Source organism: Rosa rugosa, chromosome 4 (assembly GCF_958449725.1).
Source record: "Rosa rugosa chromosome 4, drRosRugo1.1, whole genome shotgun sequence".
Taxonomy (NCBI): domain Eukaryota; kingdom Viridiplantae; phylum Streptophyta; class Magnoliopsida; order Rosales; family Rosaceae; genus Rosa; species Rosa rugosa.
This window is the reverse complement of record NC_084823.1, coordinates 17688761-17708130: the sequence shown is the minus strand read 5'-3', so window position 1 is coordinate 17708130 and position 19370 is coordinate 17688761. Positions and strand designations below refer to the sequence as shown.

The 19370-nt window shown below is 44.8% G+C and overlaps 1 pseudogene; it reads right to left on the bottom strand.

Moving 5' to 3' along the window:
* Positions 1 to 12444: 12444 nt before the first annotated feature.
* LOC133746376 (disease resistance protein RPV1-like) overlaps positions 12445 to 19370 on the bottom strand; it is an 8930-nt pseudogene continuing 2004 nt past the window's right edge.

Below are 19370 nucleotides of genomic sequence, written 5' to 3'. Positions count from 1 at the left end.
ATTTTACATGATAACAAAGCGAAACCTAGGGTTTCGAGTCTAGCAGCGGCGCCGCGTTCCGGCCGGATCTGTTGTGCATAGCGACGCCAGCGTCGAGAGGAGTACGCCGGAGGTTTCTGCCCTGATCGTTGGTGGGTGGATTTGGATCCGGGTGTTTGATCGATTGGAGTTCGGATCTGCGTATTGAGGGGATCGGATTCTACCGATCTCTGGTGGGCTTGGAGCAAGCGCGGTAGTTCTGCACTCTTATGTGTTTGACCGCCTCCGATCGAGGTTTTGAGTTTTGGTTTCGTTGGCGTCGGGCTGTTGTGCAGGTGCTTGGAGGCGTTGGTTGTTTTTGTGATTTGAGTCCACCATGGTCAGGCTTAGTTGTGGGCGGCCGCCAGAAGGAACGGCGGTAGCGGCGGCTTGGTTCCTGAGGGTTAGGGCTCATGTTTGGGTAGCTCGGGTTTGGGCTTGGGTTTTTGGGCCTGGGCTCAGACTTGGGCTGCTGGGCTCTAAGCCTAGGCTTAAGTTATGGGCTGCCAAGGAGGGTGTCTTGCCACCCTCATTCATTACTTAGCGCGTCGGGCGGGCCTGACCTGAGACTTTGACCTGCTTGGGTTATTTGGGCTTTTTAAGGTCTTTAAAGTGCTAGTCGTACTTTAGATCATGATTCCACGGAATTGGTAATTATCTTGAGTGGGACTGGCGGAAGCGGCTTATAGATGAGGAACTGACTCTTATTTGTTTGCTGGGAAGTGGCTTTTCTGTTGGTACCGCAATTGCGCGCCTGGCTAATGGGGATGCTAGTCAATGATTTTTCCCTAGAAGACACGGAGTTGTTCTTTGTTTATGGGTCCGCTTCCAAAGCGGGCTCAAAATCGACTTGTAATAAGTTTACATTACTTAGATAGGAGCGTGGTAGTTACCCCGCCATTTTTCTGTCTTTAAGTGTATGTTTAGACTTTGGCTTATTGGCTGGTCATCTAATGCAATGAACCTTTGTTTCAACAAAGAATCGCCTAAGTTCTTTTACAATCAGCAATAACAATCACTTCTAAAGATTGAAGTAAATCAAATTCGATCAGAGAATAATGTAGCAGACTTATTTACTAAGTCGTTATCTAAAACCACCTTTGAGAAACATGTGAAGAGCATCGGATTGAGAAAGTTATCCGAACTCCCATGATTTGTAGCAATCAGGGAGAGATGTCGACATCAGGGGGAGGCATGATGTCTACATGAGTGAAGGACGTGTTGTGTTCTTTTTGTCATTCGATCAGGGTTATTATTTTTTTTTTTGAGAATAAAGGGCTTGTACAGCTACCTTCAAGCCTTGATTAATGAAACCGAATACAAGGGGGGGGGGGACGTTGAGCCTAAACCCCTGATTACAATAAGCATCGAGATAACGTCCCGAAATAATATCAGGAGTCTCTACAAAATACATGTATTCTACCAAGCACCAATTAGCAAAGAGTGCACTACTGGCTACTCCAGTTGCTTTGACATAGCGGTGACATACCGGAAAGATAACTCGGTAACATGAAAACCCTTCTTGTGAGAGCTTGCAGGAAAAGAACACGGATACTTCGCGTCAAAGACTTGGAAGAAGTTTGGCTCGTAGGAGGAGTAATCTTGCCCCCCAAGTATCGTTGTTGGTTGGCGAAGCATGATCTTCAATTGCAACTTTGGAGATGAGGATGAACATAGATTGGCTTTGTCGCTGACTACCATGTCATAGATCATGGTCTTGGTAGAATTAGCCACGAATTGGCTTTTACATTCGACCACTTGCTGGTCTGAATTCTCCATATCAAGAGCTTCAAAGAACCTGAACTCCTTCATATGCTTTTTGGAACTGATAATCAAATAATAATTATCATCATATTCATCATAGATTGGCTCCGCATCGAGATCATATTTAGAGTCACCAAAGAGTGGCATATCAAATATTTGTTTACCTCTATACTCTTTCCAGGCATCATATCGAGACGCCTCTATGGATTGTTTAGTATCATCATAGACAAATTTCTTTGGCAAGAAATTTGGAACTGGATAACTGTAAACAAGAGTTAACTTGTATTGATGATACTCCAATTTATGGTCGCGAATGACAAATTGGCCACTAGAATATTTATTCTGGCCATTCATGCAACGTGGGTTGTAGATGTTTTCTCCACATATATCAAAGCCTCCGCATGGCCCCGAAACATTGGTGAAGAATTTGAAGTTGAATTGACCAATAAAGCCACATATTGGCTTTCCAAGGCCACAACTTAATTGATAATTAAGTTGGCCATGGCTTAATTAATGATATGCATGACAACGTCCAGAGCCATGAAAGCCACATGCATGATAATTGAGTTGACCATTTTGAGCATATTTTTGATCACTTTCATGACCGTGGTAGCGTCCAGTAGCAAGACCGCATCTCTCTTGGCCAGATTCTCTTGGAGGCTTTTCTTCTATCTTGCTTTTCCGGAGAAACCCAGAAGCAAACTGTTTCAAGTTCTCTCTTTCCTCCAAACTTCGTCTTCCATTTCCGAACAAACCTAGAAATGGCACCCAAGAAACCATTCGTTATCGATCAGGCAGATGAAAGCACTGAGAAAGCCGCATTCATCTGGCGGACTAACATGGGTGTTCGATGCAGAAGTCAGACCGGAGAGGAGAGAAGTCGACTGATGGGCTTTGGTGGAGGTGATAATCAAGCGAGTCTGGGTCCCACACCTCGCGATCGTTTGCCAGATGATGTTATGGCCTATTATGGGCTTCCCATCCGTCGTCCCATAGCGGCTCTTCGGCAGGTGACCGGTGATTTTAGCAGTTGGGGGCCAAGGAGGAAAGTGGGTTTCTGGCCTACCATCGCTCCCGAGGAAAATGTTTGGTATCAGGAGGTCCGAGCGAGAGATTTGGCCCGTTGGGATGCGGTGGGTATCACCCAAACCATCGATCTATGCTTCTGTCTTTCCCATAATACCAGCTCTGCACCGCTAGCCGCCGCTCTTTGCTTCTGGAACACCTCCAGCAATACATTCGATTTCCGGTTTGGGCAGATGAGCATAACTCTGCTGGATGTTCTTACCATCACGGGGTTGCCCATTGACTTTGACCCCTATGTGCATGGTCAGTTTGATGGCATTCAATTTCCTTTGAGAATGGATATGGCTGGTCGGGGGCATCGCAGCAAATCCTACCCATTCTGGCGCAACTAGTAGCACCCAACGTGACCACACAGGAGGTATCGCATTCTTGGAATTCTGGTTTTGCAAATTTATCTTTTGCACTTCTTCCAACAAACCTACTAGGCCCTGGAATTCTCTGGCCACTGCTCTTTACAATGGTATTTCCGTTGGCCTTGGGCAACCTGTATTGGGTACGTTATATCGTTCCCTTTATAAAGCCGTAATGTGCCTCTTCGATACCGACATTAGTGGCCCTTTCTGGATCCTCGCCTTTTGGCTGCAGATTTATTTCCCTTGCTTCCGTCGCGGTGATATTCCAAAGGATCTTCCAGTCGATTCCCTTTTAGGGAATTGGCTTTGCCGCAACGTAAGGTATCGAGCTCCACCTTACTCCGAGTGTTTTATTTACTTATACTTGCTGGAAGAGATGCCGGACCCAAAAATAGTCCTTTCTAGGCGATTCCCTCCTCCCCTTGATGATGGCTTTCTACCCAGTGGACGAGATCATAGCGAAAGAGCCCTCCTGGCCTTTCGTCGCGCCATCTCCTGCTTGGATATTCGTCTTGCCACCGACCGCGAAAGCTACGAGCTCTCTGCCCCTAATCACTTTGCTCGCCAATTTGGGTTGACCCAGTTGGTACCCTGGCCTCTGGTTGATTCTGCCAATTACTACACCTCTTGGTGAAGATTAGCCCTGCCTGGGTCTGCCCCCTTTCAGAGTCAGTTTACTTTGGTAGTGTACATACCGCCTATATCACATACTGCCAAGCATAAGCAACAACCTCGTAGGTGGGCCCCGCGATATGGTTAGTCCCGCCTACGACATGCATCCGGTAGTCCGACACCCGAGCTACCTCGCTATGGTGGAGGTCGGCCGGTACCTCGTAGGGAGGCCACCCTCCCATGATCTTCAAGAGGCTTCAAGAGAAGCAATATATGTATTATTGTCCCACGTCAATTATAAGTAAATAGAATGGGACTTCCTTTAGCTATAAGAGGAAGTCCTCCCCTTCTTAGAGAGGATGGATCCATGATCCCTATACTTGTATCATTACAAAGGCTACTTGGCCTCACTACTAGTAGAATCTCTAAGTGGACGTAGCCTTGCCTCAAGGGCAAGGTGAACCACTTTACATGCTTGTCTCTCTCTCTCTCTCTCTCTCTCTCTCTCTCCCCATCATGATCCACACTTAGTTCCTGTTCCGTATTCTCACACAGAAACATTGGTGCTAGAAGAGGGCCCCTAGCTAGGAGTTAGGGTACGAGCCTCCGACCTTGAGTAAGGGTCATGTACGGGTACATAAGCTTCCGGGTACATGGGTACATGCAGGACACCCACCCTCAACCTCACCCAAGCCTTTGAGCCAACAGGTACTATAAGCTTCCGGGTACATGAGCTTAGCTTCCGGGTATTTGAGTCAGCGGGACTCATGAGGAAAGTCGGCGGCAACTTGAGCAACCCTAGTCTCGGTGGAATTTACCTTGGATCTTTTAACAAGAATCACGTACGGGTACCATTACACAACCAGGCCGGTATTTCAAAAATTGATCTAGGGACCAAGCCTCCTCCATGATATCCTCACCTCCCGGTGATCACCACCAGTCACTATTACTTGCTCACAACTCGACATCCTTGTGATCTTTCCTCAAAATCTGGAGCTTCATCAGCAACAAATCGATTTGGGCACCCGGTAATCTCACCGAGACCAGAACCACTTGGTCTCTCCGGCACATGAGCAGCTACTATCCGGCAATCTCCACATCTCAGCCCACCCAACAATCTCTATCCGGGTATCGACTCGGTCTCGGAGATCAGGCTGTCAGGGAGGCTCAGAGAAACTCGTCCGGGTTCAAAAAAAAAAAAAAAAAAAGGGGCATTTTGCTTTGGACACCTGATCGGTACCACTGACCTTAGTCCACCACTCCAAATCCGGCTTCGGGCCAGTGGAGGCTCATCCCGGCCGGTACTCTTCTCAGACCGGCATCTTGGTGACTCACCGAGCACCGACACTGGGCCCCAACACTTGAGAAGTTCTTCGCTCCGCATACCCGAAGCATGCTTCCTACCGGCACCCCCTGCCTCCATCGATACTCTGCCATGACAACCATCATCAGTACTAGCTAGCGAACCCACAAGTTCCGACACCTGCTAGTCCTCCACCAACTCTACTCTCCGGGACTCAGACACTCGTCTCACTGCTTCCCTCTCGGCGAGCTCTCCCGGCAAGCTAGTCCTCGGAAAAGCACCCGTCCCGCCGTCGAAACATTTCTACTTTGTGCACCCATGTACTCAACCCAACCAACTCAGGCAGCGATACTCGGAAACATTTTCCATTCCCATAGCTTGTCATCGCAGCCCCTCCGGTACATGACCCATCTCGGCAGCTTCAACCCTCGTCCCGGCACCGATGAGTCGCATGGGCTCATTCTGATGGTTCTCTTCGAACAGAGATCCTACTCTCACCCACTACAATTTTCAATAGAATCAGTCTGAATTCAAGATCTTCGTATCAGAGTCGAGGACGCTGCTCAACGCAGCTGACCACTGAGCTAAGTCTTCAAAACTAATAGCTACTCTCTGTACCTCTATTTTGCCTGATCGATCCATGATAGTCATCATGCAATTAATATATATGCCCACGTGTACTTACTACAAAGAGCCACACGTTATATATTTATACTTGCTTCTGTATGTGGACAAGCATGATATATTCAGTCAATTATCTATTCAATTACTATCTAGGCATCTGATACGTGTTACCTAGGTATCTGCACAAACTTGCTGGCATCACAATACTTAACTGCTTATTTCTACGGACTTGGCTTCTCTACTATAATATGACATGCTATAATTTGCTTGGATTCTATCACAACCGTCAGATATAGTTTTAAGGGTCAGCTGATACCACATCAAGAAACATCAAGAAGTTTTAAGGGCCAGATGATGCATTTTTTTTTCTAGCAAATTATAGTTATAGCAGAGAAGCCAATTTCTATTTCTACTAGTTCAAAGTCTTGTTTCAGTCAATATTTAATGACTACCGAACTCTACGTTTTATTTGTTGAATTCATTGTCATCAATAACAAGAATCTGACATTGCATTCTTGCATGCATGTCCATGATCAATAGGATTCATGTGCTAGCAATTGCGTATTCATCCATACTCAGTCCTAAATGCAATCCATGTACATATGCTTCTTGAGAATAGGATCAAATATTGACTTTATTTTCGCCCTTGCCAAGGCACACTGGCCGAACTATTGTTTGCGAACAGTGCACTCTTGGTCTATTTACACATGATCAGCCAAGGCACTTGTTACTCATGTTACTCATGCACAATTTGTCATAATGGCAGGCATAATTAACTTGCTATGCTTATACACATTCATATATACACATGTGCCTTGATAATTCATTTATCATAAATGCATAATTAACCTTATATAATACTCACCTAGCAAGTGCTTGTGATTATAATAAATCACGTGTGAAATTTCATTTTTGCCTGGTTGATTGAAACATACGTCTGATGCTTCAAGCCATACACCTACACATGCTTCTCATATCAGTGTGTGCGTGTATGTCAATTCGTGCCATGCATATATGTAAAGCAATACTGGCACCGTGATAACCATCGTAATATTCTCAAAGATGTGTGCATGAAATCTTCGTTACACATATTTAATCAAGTTGCTCAAGTTGCTAATCACTTATTCTGTTTTGCCTTTGGAGGAAAGGAAAATCACTCTAAACCGGGCATCTTCTTGTGCGTACAAGGCCAAGCAAACTATTGACGATCAATCGTTGATTACAAGGAGCGTTATGCTTGAACAACTCCAACATGATATGGTACTCGGGTCAATCCCAATTGTCAACTTCTTCGATCGACAAAAGATAAGTTCTCATTTACACTTTTAAATTTGAGCCAATACAATGATTTACATGCTTCACATAACGATTTCTATAATCTAAGTATGCCTACAACATTTGATACTTTCAATAGCATATTCATTATGCCTATTTATTAATGTCTTGCTTTAATTTAATTGCAAACCAATTAAAATTGCGACATATATACATGTGACACTAAACAACGTGTTACATGCGGCACTTAAAATCCTCGCCCGGAGCGCGGTACCCCCAAGGGGTAAATCAAGGTCAAATCCTTGCATAAAACCCTCCAACCATGTGAGGTACCCCAACGGGGTTACGAGGCACAATCCCTCATTCTACCCGGGGCCACGCCACCGGGTACCGGACGCCAAAGCCACTGGGTACCCCAACGGGGTTACGAGGCACAATCCCTCATTCTACCCGGGGCCTCGCCACCGGGTACCGGACGCCAAATCCACTGGGTACCCCAACGGGGTTACGAGGCACAATCCCTCATTCTACCCGGGGCCTCGCTAATGGGTACCGGATGCCAAAGCCACCGGACACCCCAACGGGGTTACGAGGCTAATGCCATCATTCTACCCGGGGCCACGCCACCGGGTAAAGGAGGCCTACCGGCCCTCATTCAACCTCATTGGGTTAAGGAGGCTCAAGCCCTCATTTACCCCACCGGGTACACGAGGCCTACATGCCCTCATAAATCCTCTACTCGAGCGAGGTATCCCAACTGGATCACTAAAGGGTAGCTCCCTTACATAAACCAAGGTCCAGTCCCTTGCATTAAAAATCCTCGCCCCGAGCGAGGTACCCTTACGGGGTAAGCCAAGGTCCAGTCCCTTGCTTTTTGAGTCATCTCACCTCCCGAGCGTTATCTATACTTAGGTGACTTATTCATACCACTTATCACAAGTGGAGATAGTACCCGACCGGGACTATCATCGGGCTTCACGCTCATACTTTCGTGTTATGGTCTATTAATGGAAATATTGAAATTTTTCGCCTATTGTTGATCGCAACAATTAAATTTCTTTTACATCCCATTAATAAGACCATAGGACAGAACTCACACAACCTATCACTCGCTCAATATGAGCGAACGCAATTCTTACACTCTCATACTCGGGGGACTATCATGGTCTTGCCATAGTCTCGCTAGTATGACAAGTAGTCACTTCGATACCGGAGCTTCATTCTTAGCCTCATCGGCATCGTCGAACATAATCTAAGTCCGAATTCCCGTTTTACTAACTATCTGACTTGGAGGACTCGACGAGTAACCATACTCCCGATCCAAACATGTGCATCATATGCATACAACATATACATATCATTATGTACGCGTCATCGCGTTCATCACACATCTATGCATCATATGCACTTTGTTATACTTTCACAACCACATACACTCTAGTCTTATACGTCGTATGTCAACATTACATAATACGTGCATACACACAATGTGTAACATACATCTCATATAAACATTCATGCACCTCGATGCATTTGACTCAAATGTCACCTGGATTGCCCTAGCGCAATCAATATGCTCTTTCTACACTCTTATCTTATTTGCAGGTACTAGCTCGATGATAAGCCCCGTGGTACCAACCTACCATGGAACACTTTACATGACCCGGAAGAGTCCCTTCTTGACAGAACCCGACCTAAGTTTCACCCCGAAACCCGGATATGAGCCTGTGAGACCCACTTTAAGTGAAATCCTGCAGAAAAATCGGCAGAACCTCCCCTAAAATGGGCTACCCAACAATTCACAAAACCTGGACATGCTTAAAACTAAACTCACACTCATAGATACATTCCAATATTTACATTCCAAGTGTATATGTTACATTCCGAAAGCACGAATGTCACCTTAACTTCAATACGATAACAGATTCTCAAACATTAACATTCACCAAATTTAAAATGGTTATCAGAGCAGTCATACATAACTAAGCCGATATCATACAAGGTAGGTTAAGTATTAACCTACAGTCAAAACAGAAGCGCTGTTCCCTATGCCACAAGTTCCTGGACGCGATCTCGGCAAATCTGAAATTTGGGCATTTGAAACCGAAGGGCCCAGGGGAAAAACATTTAAAAACCGTTAGAGTGAGTGGACGAAACTAAAATAAACTATGAAACCAATGCTTGAATGCTTTCCCATTTTCTTGTTAATAAAAATCCAACATGCAGCGGGATTTATAAAACAATTCCAACTCATTCCTTTGAAAACCATCCTTTCATGAAACATCGCTCGATGACTAGAGAGGACTGCTGTCTAGCCATCTCATGCCATCTGGAGGGGACTGCTGCCCAGATGACGCATCGGAGGGGACTGCCGACCGGAATTTAGGAGGCGGTGGTTAGAGAGGACTGCCGACTAACCACAGGTAGTTAGAGGGGACTGCCGACTAACTGCCTCATCTGGAGGGGACTGCCGACCAGATGACTCACCGGAGGGGACTGCTGACCGGGATATAGTCTGGAGGGGACTGCCGACCAGACTATTACCTAGAGGGGACTGCCGACTAGGTAACGTATGCATGCGCCGAAAATAGCCTCCTTGCCAACTCCTTTCTTTAAATTCTTTTCTTTCCACGAAAACCACATTTACTCAAATAACATTCCATTATAAATTTAATACCATGCTGCATGCATTATTTTAATAAAATAAAAGTCCACTCACAGGTGAGTCTCGCAGCTAATCCTGCTGCCTGCCCGTGTCCTCCTCGCTCGAGGGCTCAGTACGTCCTGTAATAATTGGCAGGATATAATTAACCTCAATAAGAAAATAATCTAAGAATCAAAACTCATTCCCTCGAAAAGTAATGCTTGTTATTCACAAAATTTCCTCTAACAACCAATTCTTCAATTTAGGATTCAACTCTCGAATTTCGGAATTCCTTACAATTTCAATTTATTAACTAAAACTAACCACCAAATTATAAATAATTCTCTTTCCAAAATCTCCAAATTCTCTCTTAATGTTTCCTTTTCAAATCACAATCTCCTCTCTAATTCCCAACAAAATAATTCAACAATAGCCTTTTACCAAGAGATTTAACCCATAAAATTATAAACCATAATAATCAAAACAACCTTAACCAACATCAATTTTCCAAGAAATCTCAAACCAAACAACATCAAGCCTAAAACAAGTTCAAAATCATCTCAACAACACACTCATCAACTTCTATACCTGCAACAACAACCAAAATCAAGCCGAAATGGCCAGGGAAACCAAACAAAAACCAAGAACTCGACAGTTACTGTTCACGTTACTGTTCACATGCTCAAACACCTTCAAATCTTCTTCCACAGATCAAAACAAGCTGCAACAAGGTTAGGAACACGTTCAACACCTCCCCAACAACCAAAACCCTCAAAGAATCCGGCCGAAAACCGAAGATCAAAGAAAAATCCGATTTTCCCTTTTCTTGAAATCCCTCACCGATTTCTTCTCAAATCAAGGTTACCCAAGTCAGAAATCTTACCTTAGATGCAAGAGGAGGAAGAGAAGATCCTCTAATGGCCGGTAGTGCGGCCGGTGGCGGTGATTTCGTCGGAAATGGGTTCCGGTTTTGTAGAAAAGAGAAAGAAAGAAAGAAGAGAAAAAGAAAGAAGGAAGAAGGAAAAAAGGGGGGCTGGAATCGGGTTTCCCGATTTCTCTCTCTTCCTTTTTTGTTTTTATTTTTCTCCTTTCCACAAAAAGAAACTCACCTTTTAAAAAAAAACCATGCGAGGAATAGTAACTTCCCCTTTTTACCACAACTTCCCCAATACAACTCTGATTTAAACAAACTACGTGTCCACGAACTCGATTTTTCGTATACTACGATATTCTCAAATAAATTTCCTAAGTTACCGGACTAAAGAAAAAGTCACTCTTCGGTCAACCACGGTAAAATGTAACTAGTAAAAACTTTAAGATACGGGGCATTACACTTCTTACTTACGGAGTTGGGGGACTAGTATGGGTATGGCGTTCAACTGGGTCGTCACTCATACTTGGCGGCATCATATTTAAACTCCCCAACCAAGAAGCGCCTCTTACTCGGGGACTTGTACATACCGCCTCTATCACATACCGCCAAGCATAAGCAACAACCTCGTAGGTGGGCCCCGCGATATGGTTAGTCTGGCCTACGACATGCATCTGGTAGTCCGACACCCGAGCTACCTCGCTATGGTGGAGGTCGGCCGGTACCTCGTAGGGAGGCCACCCTCCCATGATCTTCAAGAGGCTTCAAGAGAAGCAATATATGTATTATTGTCCCACATCGAGAATATGTAAATAGAATGGGACTTCCTTTAGCTATAAGAGGAAGTCCTCCCCTTCTTAGAGAGGATGGATCCATGATCCCTATACTTGTATCATTACAAAGGCTACTTGGCCTCACTACTAGTAGAATCTCTAAGTGGACGTAGCCTTGCCTCAAGGGCAAGGTGAACCACTATACATGCTTGTTGTTTCTGGTGGCTTTCTCCGGGTACTTCACACAGAATGCTATACCGTCTGGGGTACCGATCCAACTCCTAGATCCTGAATCAAGAACACAGCGTTAAAGGGGTAAACCGTACCGGACGGTTTACACCTCTCCGATGCCTGAGTGAGAAACTAATAAATGTATAAAGTAAATAGTGGATGAAGGAGTTATTACCCGTAAAAGGTAGTTGTACTGATGCTTTAATACTCGAGCATGGGAAAGGAGTTTCCCCTATCTTCGATGTGGGACGCAGGTTGGTCTCCTGATGCCTCATCAACCTTCTGATGTGTAACCAGATGGGCTGTGCTGGCCCTGCCCCGGACCCTGGGTGCCCGGGGTGACATCCCACATGAGCCTCGCCATGGTGGGTCGTGAACCCGGCCCATGGCATAGTAGCTGGGAGTACCGATGGGGCCCAGCCGATAGTGCCAAACCTAGTTAAGACTTCCCTAGTATGTACACTTGTCTCTCTCTCTCTCCCCATCATGATCCACACTTAGTTCCCGTTCCGTATTCTCACACAGAAACAGGTAGTGATTCCCCCTAGGGTCAGAGCGCTGTACCCCCTCAATGATGTCGACGATGATTATGCTGATTGGTGGAAAGAAGTGTCCGTGAACTGTTGGGACCTGGCATGAGTAGTCCTGGTCCGGAGGACCGTAAGATTCTTGAGCGCTTCTCCAACCCTGCAGCACAACCCCCACGACTTATTCTACCTTCTCGCTCATCACGTCCAGGGATACAAATCCACGAGCCTGGGGCGAAGAGTTCGTCATATGGCAGGTCCCAACAGTTCACGGACACTTCTTTCCACCAATCAGCATAATCATCGTTGAGGGGGTACAGCGCTCTGACCCTAGGGGGAATCACTATCAAAGTAAACTGACTCTGAAATGGGGCATACCTAGGCGGGGCTAATCTCCACCAATAGGTGTAGTAATTGGCAGAATCAACCAGAGGCCAGGGTACCAACTGGGCCAACCCAAATTGGCGAGCAAAGTGGTTAGGGGCATAGAGCTCGTAGCTTATGCGGTCAGTGGCAAGACGAATATCCAAGTAGGAGATGGCGCGACGAAAGGCCAGGAGGGCTCTTTCGCTATGATCTCGTCCACTGGGTAGAAAACCATCATCAAGGGGAGGAGGGAATCGCCTAGAAAGGACTATTTTTGGGTCCGGCATCTCTTCCAGCAAGTACAAGTAAATAAAACACTCGGAGTAAGGTGGAGCTCGATACCTTACGTTGCGGCAAAGCCAATTCCCTAAAAGGGAATCGACTGGAAGATCCTTTGGAATATCACCGCGACGGAAGCAAGGGAAATAAATCTGCAGCCAAAAGGCGAGGATCCAGAAAGGGCCACTAATGTCGGTATCGAAGGGCCACATTACAGCTTTATAAAGGGAGCGATATAACGCACCCAATACAGGTTGCCCAAGGCCAACGCAAATACCATTGTAGAGAGCAGTGGCCAGAGAATTCCAGGGCCCAGTAGGTTTGTTGGAAGAAGAGCAAAAGATAAATTTGCAAAACCAGAAATCCAGGAATGCGATACCTCTTGTGTGGTTACGTTGGGTGCAGTAATAGTCGCGCCAGAATGGGTAGGATTTGCTGCGATGCCCCCGACCAGCCATATCCATTCTCAAAGGAAATTGAATGCCATCAAACTGACCATGCACATAGGGGTCAAAGTCAATGGGCAACCCCGTGATGGTAAAGACAGAAGCATAGATCAATGGTTTGGGTGATTGCCACCGCATACCAACGGGCCAAATCTCTCGCTCGGACCTCCTGATACCAAACATTTTCCTCGGGAGCGATGGTAGGCCAGAAACCCACTTTCCTCCTTGGCCCCCAACTGCTAAAATCACCGGGTACTTGCCGAAGAGCTGCTATCGGACGACAGATGGGAAGCTCATAATAGGCCATAGCATCATCTAGCAAACGATCGCGAGGTGTGGGACCCAGACTCGCTTGATTATCACCTCCACCAAAGCCCATCAGTCGACTTCTCTCCTCTCCGGTCTGACTTCTGCATCGAACACCCATGTTAGTCCGCCAGGTGAATGCGGCTTTCTCAGTGATTTCATCTGCCTAATCGATAACGAATGGTTTCTTGTGTGCCATTTATGGGTTTGTTCTGAAATGGAAGAAGAAGTTTGGAGGAAAGAGAGAACTTGAAACAGTTTGCTTCTGGGTTTCTCATGAAAAGCAAGATAGAAGAAAAGCCTCCAAGAGAATCTGGCCAAGAGAGATGCGGTCTTGCTACTGGACACTACCACGGTCATGAAAATGATCAAAAATATGCTCAAAATGGTCAACTCAATTATCATGCATGTGGCTTTCATGGCTCTGGACGTTGTCATGCATATAATCAATTAAGCCATGGCTAACTTAATTATCATTTAAGTTGTGGCCTTGGAAAACCAATATGTGGCTTTATTGGTTAATTCAACTTCAAATTCTTCACCAATGTTTCGGGACCATGCAGTGGCTTTGATATATGTGGAGAAAACATCTACAACCCACGTTGCATGAATGGCCAGAATAAATATTCTAGTGGCCAATTTGTCATTCGCGACCGTAAATTAGAGTATCATCGATCAATACAAGTTAACTCTTGTTTACAGTTATCCAGTTCCAAATTTCTTCTTGCCAAAGAAATTTGTCTATGATGATACTAAACAATCCATAGAGGCGTCTCGATATGAGGCCTGGAAAGAGTATAGAGGCAAACAAATATTTGATATGCCACTCTTTGGAGACTCTAAGTATGATCTCGATGCGGAGCCAATCTATGATGAATATGATGATAATTACTATTTGATTATCAGTTCCAAAAAGCATATGAAGGAGTTCAGGTTCTTTGAAGCTCTTGATATGGAGAATTCAGACCAGTAAGTGGTCGAATGCAAAAGCCAATTCGTGGCTAATTCTACCAAGACCATGATCTATGACATGGTAGTCGGCGACAAAGCCAATCTATGTTCATCCTCATCTCCAAAGTTGCAATTGAAGATCATGCTTCACCAACCAACAAGGATACTTGGGGGGCAAGATTACTCCTCCTACGAGCCAAACTTCTTCCAAGTCTTTGACGCGAAGTATCCGTGTTCTTTTCCTGCAAGCTCTCACAAGAAGGGTTTTCATGCTATAAATTTTGATACATCAGAGCTTGGAGTGAAGCATAGATGGCCTCCCCGTGATCTTGTAGAGAGCAAACCGTCATCTACTGAGAGGAAGCTGAACATCAAGATGAGGAGCTGAAGTGATGGAACAGAGACTCAAACTCAAGGAAATTTCTCCTTACTCGGATCTGCTTCGAGGAGATTTCTCCTCAAAGAAATATTGGAGAAACATTTTAAAGGTCTTGGGTCCTCATTACATCAAGCTCATGGAGAAAGTCAGTAAATGTTCACGAAGAACATTTTCGCCAAGCTCAAAGAGATTTATCCTCACTCAGATCTCTCTAAAGAAGATTTCTCCTTACTCAGATCTTCCTTAAAGGAAATAGTCAAAAAATGTTCGCGAAGAAAATTTGTTCGCAATGAACACTTCTCCACTACACCTTGATTTGTGGCTCAGATAGTTTTGGAGATTAATTTATTAGCTGGGCTAGTGAGTGGCTCTAGTTGATAATTAATTAATCATTATTCCATCTTGAGAATTGCATCTGAGGCGGTGGTGAAGAGATGGCATTGCACCTTTCCCTACAACCGCAGGGCCAGCGTAGTGGCCTGATGTTTTTTAATTAAACATGATTAAAACCCATGCAGCTTTAGATGCTAAAGTTGCAGCAAGTATGGTGGGTTCACTTGGTCACATGTCATGATGTCGATAGCTATGATTCAATCATCCTCTTCAGCATAAGATTCGCGAAGGATTAAATGACAACAAACAGTTTGCTATTCTGCATCTTATTTCGCCAAGTACTGTAGGCCTTGATCAAACTTGATCTAGCCAGCGAAGCGACTCCAACACCTACATTTGAGAAAATCAACAGAGAGCCAGCGAACAAGGCAGAAACTTGCTGCTATACACATGGCGAAGCTACCACCAAGGAAGAGAAGGATCCTTATTCGAGATCAAAAGCAGTCTCCTTTGCATGGGGGGCACGCTAAAGTTCTGATCTCCTACAACCTGCCCAAGTTTCGCCAATTCACTGCACACCAGACATCAGATACATGGGGGGCAATAACGTTGGCAAAGAAAGCGTCAGTTCATGACAAAGGCAATTCAGATTGTGGCATTCAAGCTTTATGGCCTATTTAGAGGCCTATATGGAATCAGTCAAGTAATTTCAGTCAAGCCAATACAAGTGGCTTTGGAGCAACGACATTATAAGAGCAGTGCTGATTCAAGACCTCTTCAGTCAAGACGAAGACCTTTGACTTCGAGGTCTGGGGGGCAATGTTTGAACCCAAAATGAGCATTTTGGCCTGACAAGGCGTGTCTTGGAGAAATTGAGCCAATGTCAGTGGCTCAAACTATATATTGTCAACAAGTTCGAAATATATTATTTAGAGGCTAAATAAAGCCTACCTGCAGAATTATGGAAGATTATGCAAGCTACAAGAAAAGGCACGCCCATGCGAATATTCATACTCCATTCAATTAAGGAATATGACATGCACGTGGGGAAGCATTCAACTACATTTCATGGTGGCCAACAGGGCTTAACCCATCATGATTCCATTAGTGCTTAACCCACAATGATTCCATAAGTGCTTAACCCATAATGATTCCATAAGTGCTTAAGTGCTTAACACACCATGATTCCATTAGTGCTTAACCCATCATGATTTGTTTAAGGCCAACCACTGTGGCCTGGTAGCCTATATATGGAGGCTATGACGAAGTAACAAGAGACAATTCATCAATTAATCTCTATGATCATCCAAGCCTTTCCGGAGCAACCCCTCTCCTCTTACCGGTGACCACACTCCAGTCCCAGAATCCTCAGGAGCTGACTGTCAGTGCCACCAAACCCTCTGTCAACGTTTTTCGGTCCTAGTCTCCTCGAGAGCCGACTGCAGTACCACGACCACAACGATTACGGAACCAGCCAAGCAAGGGTAACGCCCTCGCAAACCAGCCAAGCTAAAGTCACGCTTTAGCAAGTTCACCCCACTTCCCAGTGATTTTCGCTCTGCTCGATCTACGACGTCGAGTATCGATTGTGTGATTTTGAACAAGAAGATAGGATTCTCGCCAAGGAGAAAGCCAACGAAGCCTTCACGAGGAACATTTCGCGAAGAACATTTTCATCAAGCTCAAAGGGATTTCTCCTCACTCGGATCTTCCTTGACAAGATTTCTCCTCACTCGAATTTCCCTTAAGCCAATCGATTGTGTGATTTTGAAGAAGTTTAGCAAAAGTCCTCACCACGAGGCACAAAGAATCCCGCGACGAGGTTGGTGTTCTCCTCGTCCACAATCGCTCGAAAGAAGTCAGGTCAAGGGACACCCCCGACGACCACATCCGAACGGTGCTAGCACGCCTGCGCAAAAAAGAGACTATTGACCAACTGCAACAAAACTGGAGCCAAACACCTATAACATTGGTTGTTCCCTAGAATGAAAATGCAATGGTATTAAGTATTAACGAACCGAGCACTTTCTCAAATAATTAAATTTCATATTCTACTGAGGTTTTAGGATAAAAAAAATAAAAAAAAATTAAAGTTGAGGTGAATTAAGATATACACTTACAATATTCTCTGTTAGAACACGGTAAACATCTTCATGAAACCACAACCTGCTTCGGTTTCCAGGGTCATCGAGTGACAATTCGTGAACTATATCTCTACCCATTTCTTCTACTAAGTCATGCATCCAAATGCTATCATTATTATCAATACTGATGAGGGCCTTTTCTATGAGCACATTAATAACATGCTGTTTGCTGCCACAAGCTTCTAATATTTTTGTCACTTGTTCTCTATTTTCACCTTTAAAGAAACATGCAATGTCAAGAAAAGCTTTCTTCAATCTATGATCCAATCCATTGAAGCTTATTTTTAAAACATCTTGAATTTCACTGCTTTTGAAACCATCCAATGCAGCTTCCCATAGCTCTACATTTTCATTGCATAGAGAAGAACCTAAAACAGTCAAAGCTAATGGAAGACCTTGAGCATAGCGTATTGCACGTTGTGTGAGTTCTGCATAAGCATCCAAAGGTCGACTTCTTTTAAAGGCATTCATACTGAAAAGCTCGAGAGCTTCATGATGATCCAATTTCTGGACCTCGTATATTAAATTAACACTATGACATCTCAGCAATTGCTTATCCCTTGTTGTTATGATGATTCTACTACCCATTCCAAACCAACTACATTGACCAGCTAAGTTGTCTAACTGATCCATGCCATGCACATCATCAAGAACTTAGAGAACACTTTTGTATTGCAACATTTCCTTAATCATAGTGATTCCTCGTGCTACATTGGTCACCTTCAATTTTGTTCCCTTTAGAATCTCACAAAGAAGTTCCTTTTGTAGTTTGACGAGGCCTCCACCCTTTGAATTTTCTCTAACATTTTCTTAAAAACAACTCCCAGCAAATTTATGAGCAATTGAGTTATAGACAGCTTTGGCAATTGCTGTCTTGCCTATTCCACCGGTCGCCCATATCCCTACTGTTTGGCTCCAGTTTTCCTTGAGCTGGTCAACAGTCTCTTTTCTTGCGCGGGCGTGCCAGCACCGTTTGGGTGCGGTCGTCGGGGGTGTCCCTTGACTTGACTTCTTTCAAGCGATTGTGGACGAGGAGAGTACCAACCTCGTCGTGGGATTCTTTGTGCCTCGTGGCGAGGACTTTTGTTGAGCTTCTTCAAAATCACAATCGATACTCAATGTTGTAGATCGAGCAGAGCCAGAACTACTACGAAGTGAGGAGAACTTGCTAAAGCGTGACTTTAGCTTGGCTGGAAGGTTTGGTAGCACTAACAGTCGGCTCTAGAGCAACCCTCTCCTCAAGAGCCGACTGTTAGTGCCACCAAACCTTCCAGCCAAGCTAAAGTCACGCTTTAGCAAGTTCTCCTCACTTCGTAGTAGTTCTCGCTCTACTCGATCTACAACATCGAGTATCGATTGCGATTTTGAAGAAGCTCAGCAAAAGTCCTCGCCACGAGGCACAAAGAATCCCACGACGAGGTTGATGCTCTCCTCGTCCACAATCGTTTGAAAGAAGTCAGGTCAAGGGACACCCCCGATGACTGCACCCGAACGGTGCTAGCATGCCCGCGCAAGAAAAGAGACTGTTGACCAGCTCAAGGGAAACTGGAGCCAAACATTTTGGCACACCCGGTGGGACATACTGTGAGCTGTAAATCACACCACTATTAAGAAGTTGAGGTTAGTAAGGGGTTAGTAAGAGGTTAGTAAAGGAATAGGTGAAGTCTCTTTTGTTAATATTGACCTAAACTCCTTATTGGTGCCTAGTTCAGGTCCCTTAAGGTTAAGGGCGGTTTTTATTAACACTTGTTGAACTGTCTTCACACTTATGATATTTCTCATCTTAGTAAGTATAGCCTATGTGAAATGGTGTCTAGAAAGGGGACAACGTTCATAACAGGTTATTGAATCCAGAAGTGCGTACAAATGGGCCTAAACCACTATGTGGGAGTAGTTCATACCAAAATGGATTATGCCTCTTTTGTTCGCCCTCCCCCACCTGGCCATTTCAGTAAGGTTGCCCAAAGGATTTGAAAGAAAGTTTGTGTCTAGGCGACTATACTTGGGCCGCACGTCTAAACCTTGATTCACAGTGTCTTATTGAATTCAGCTACTTTCAATTCAGACTTCCAGAAGCCATTGGGA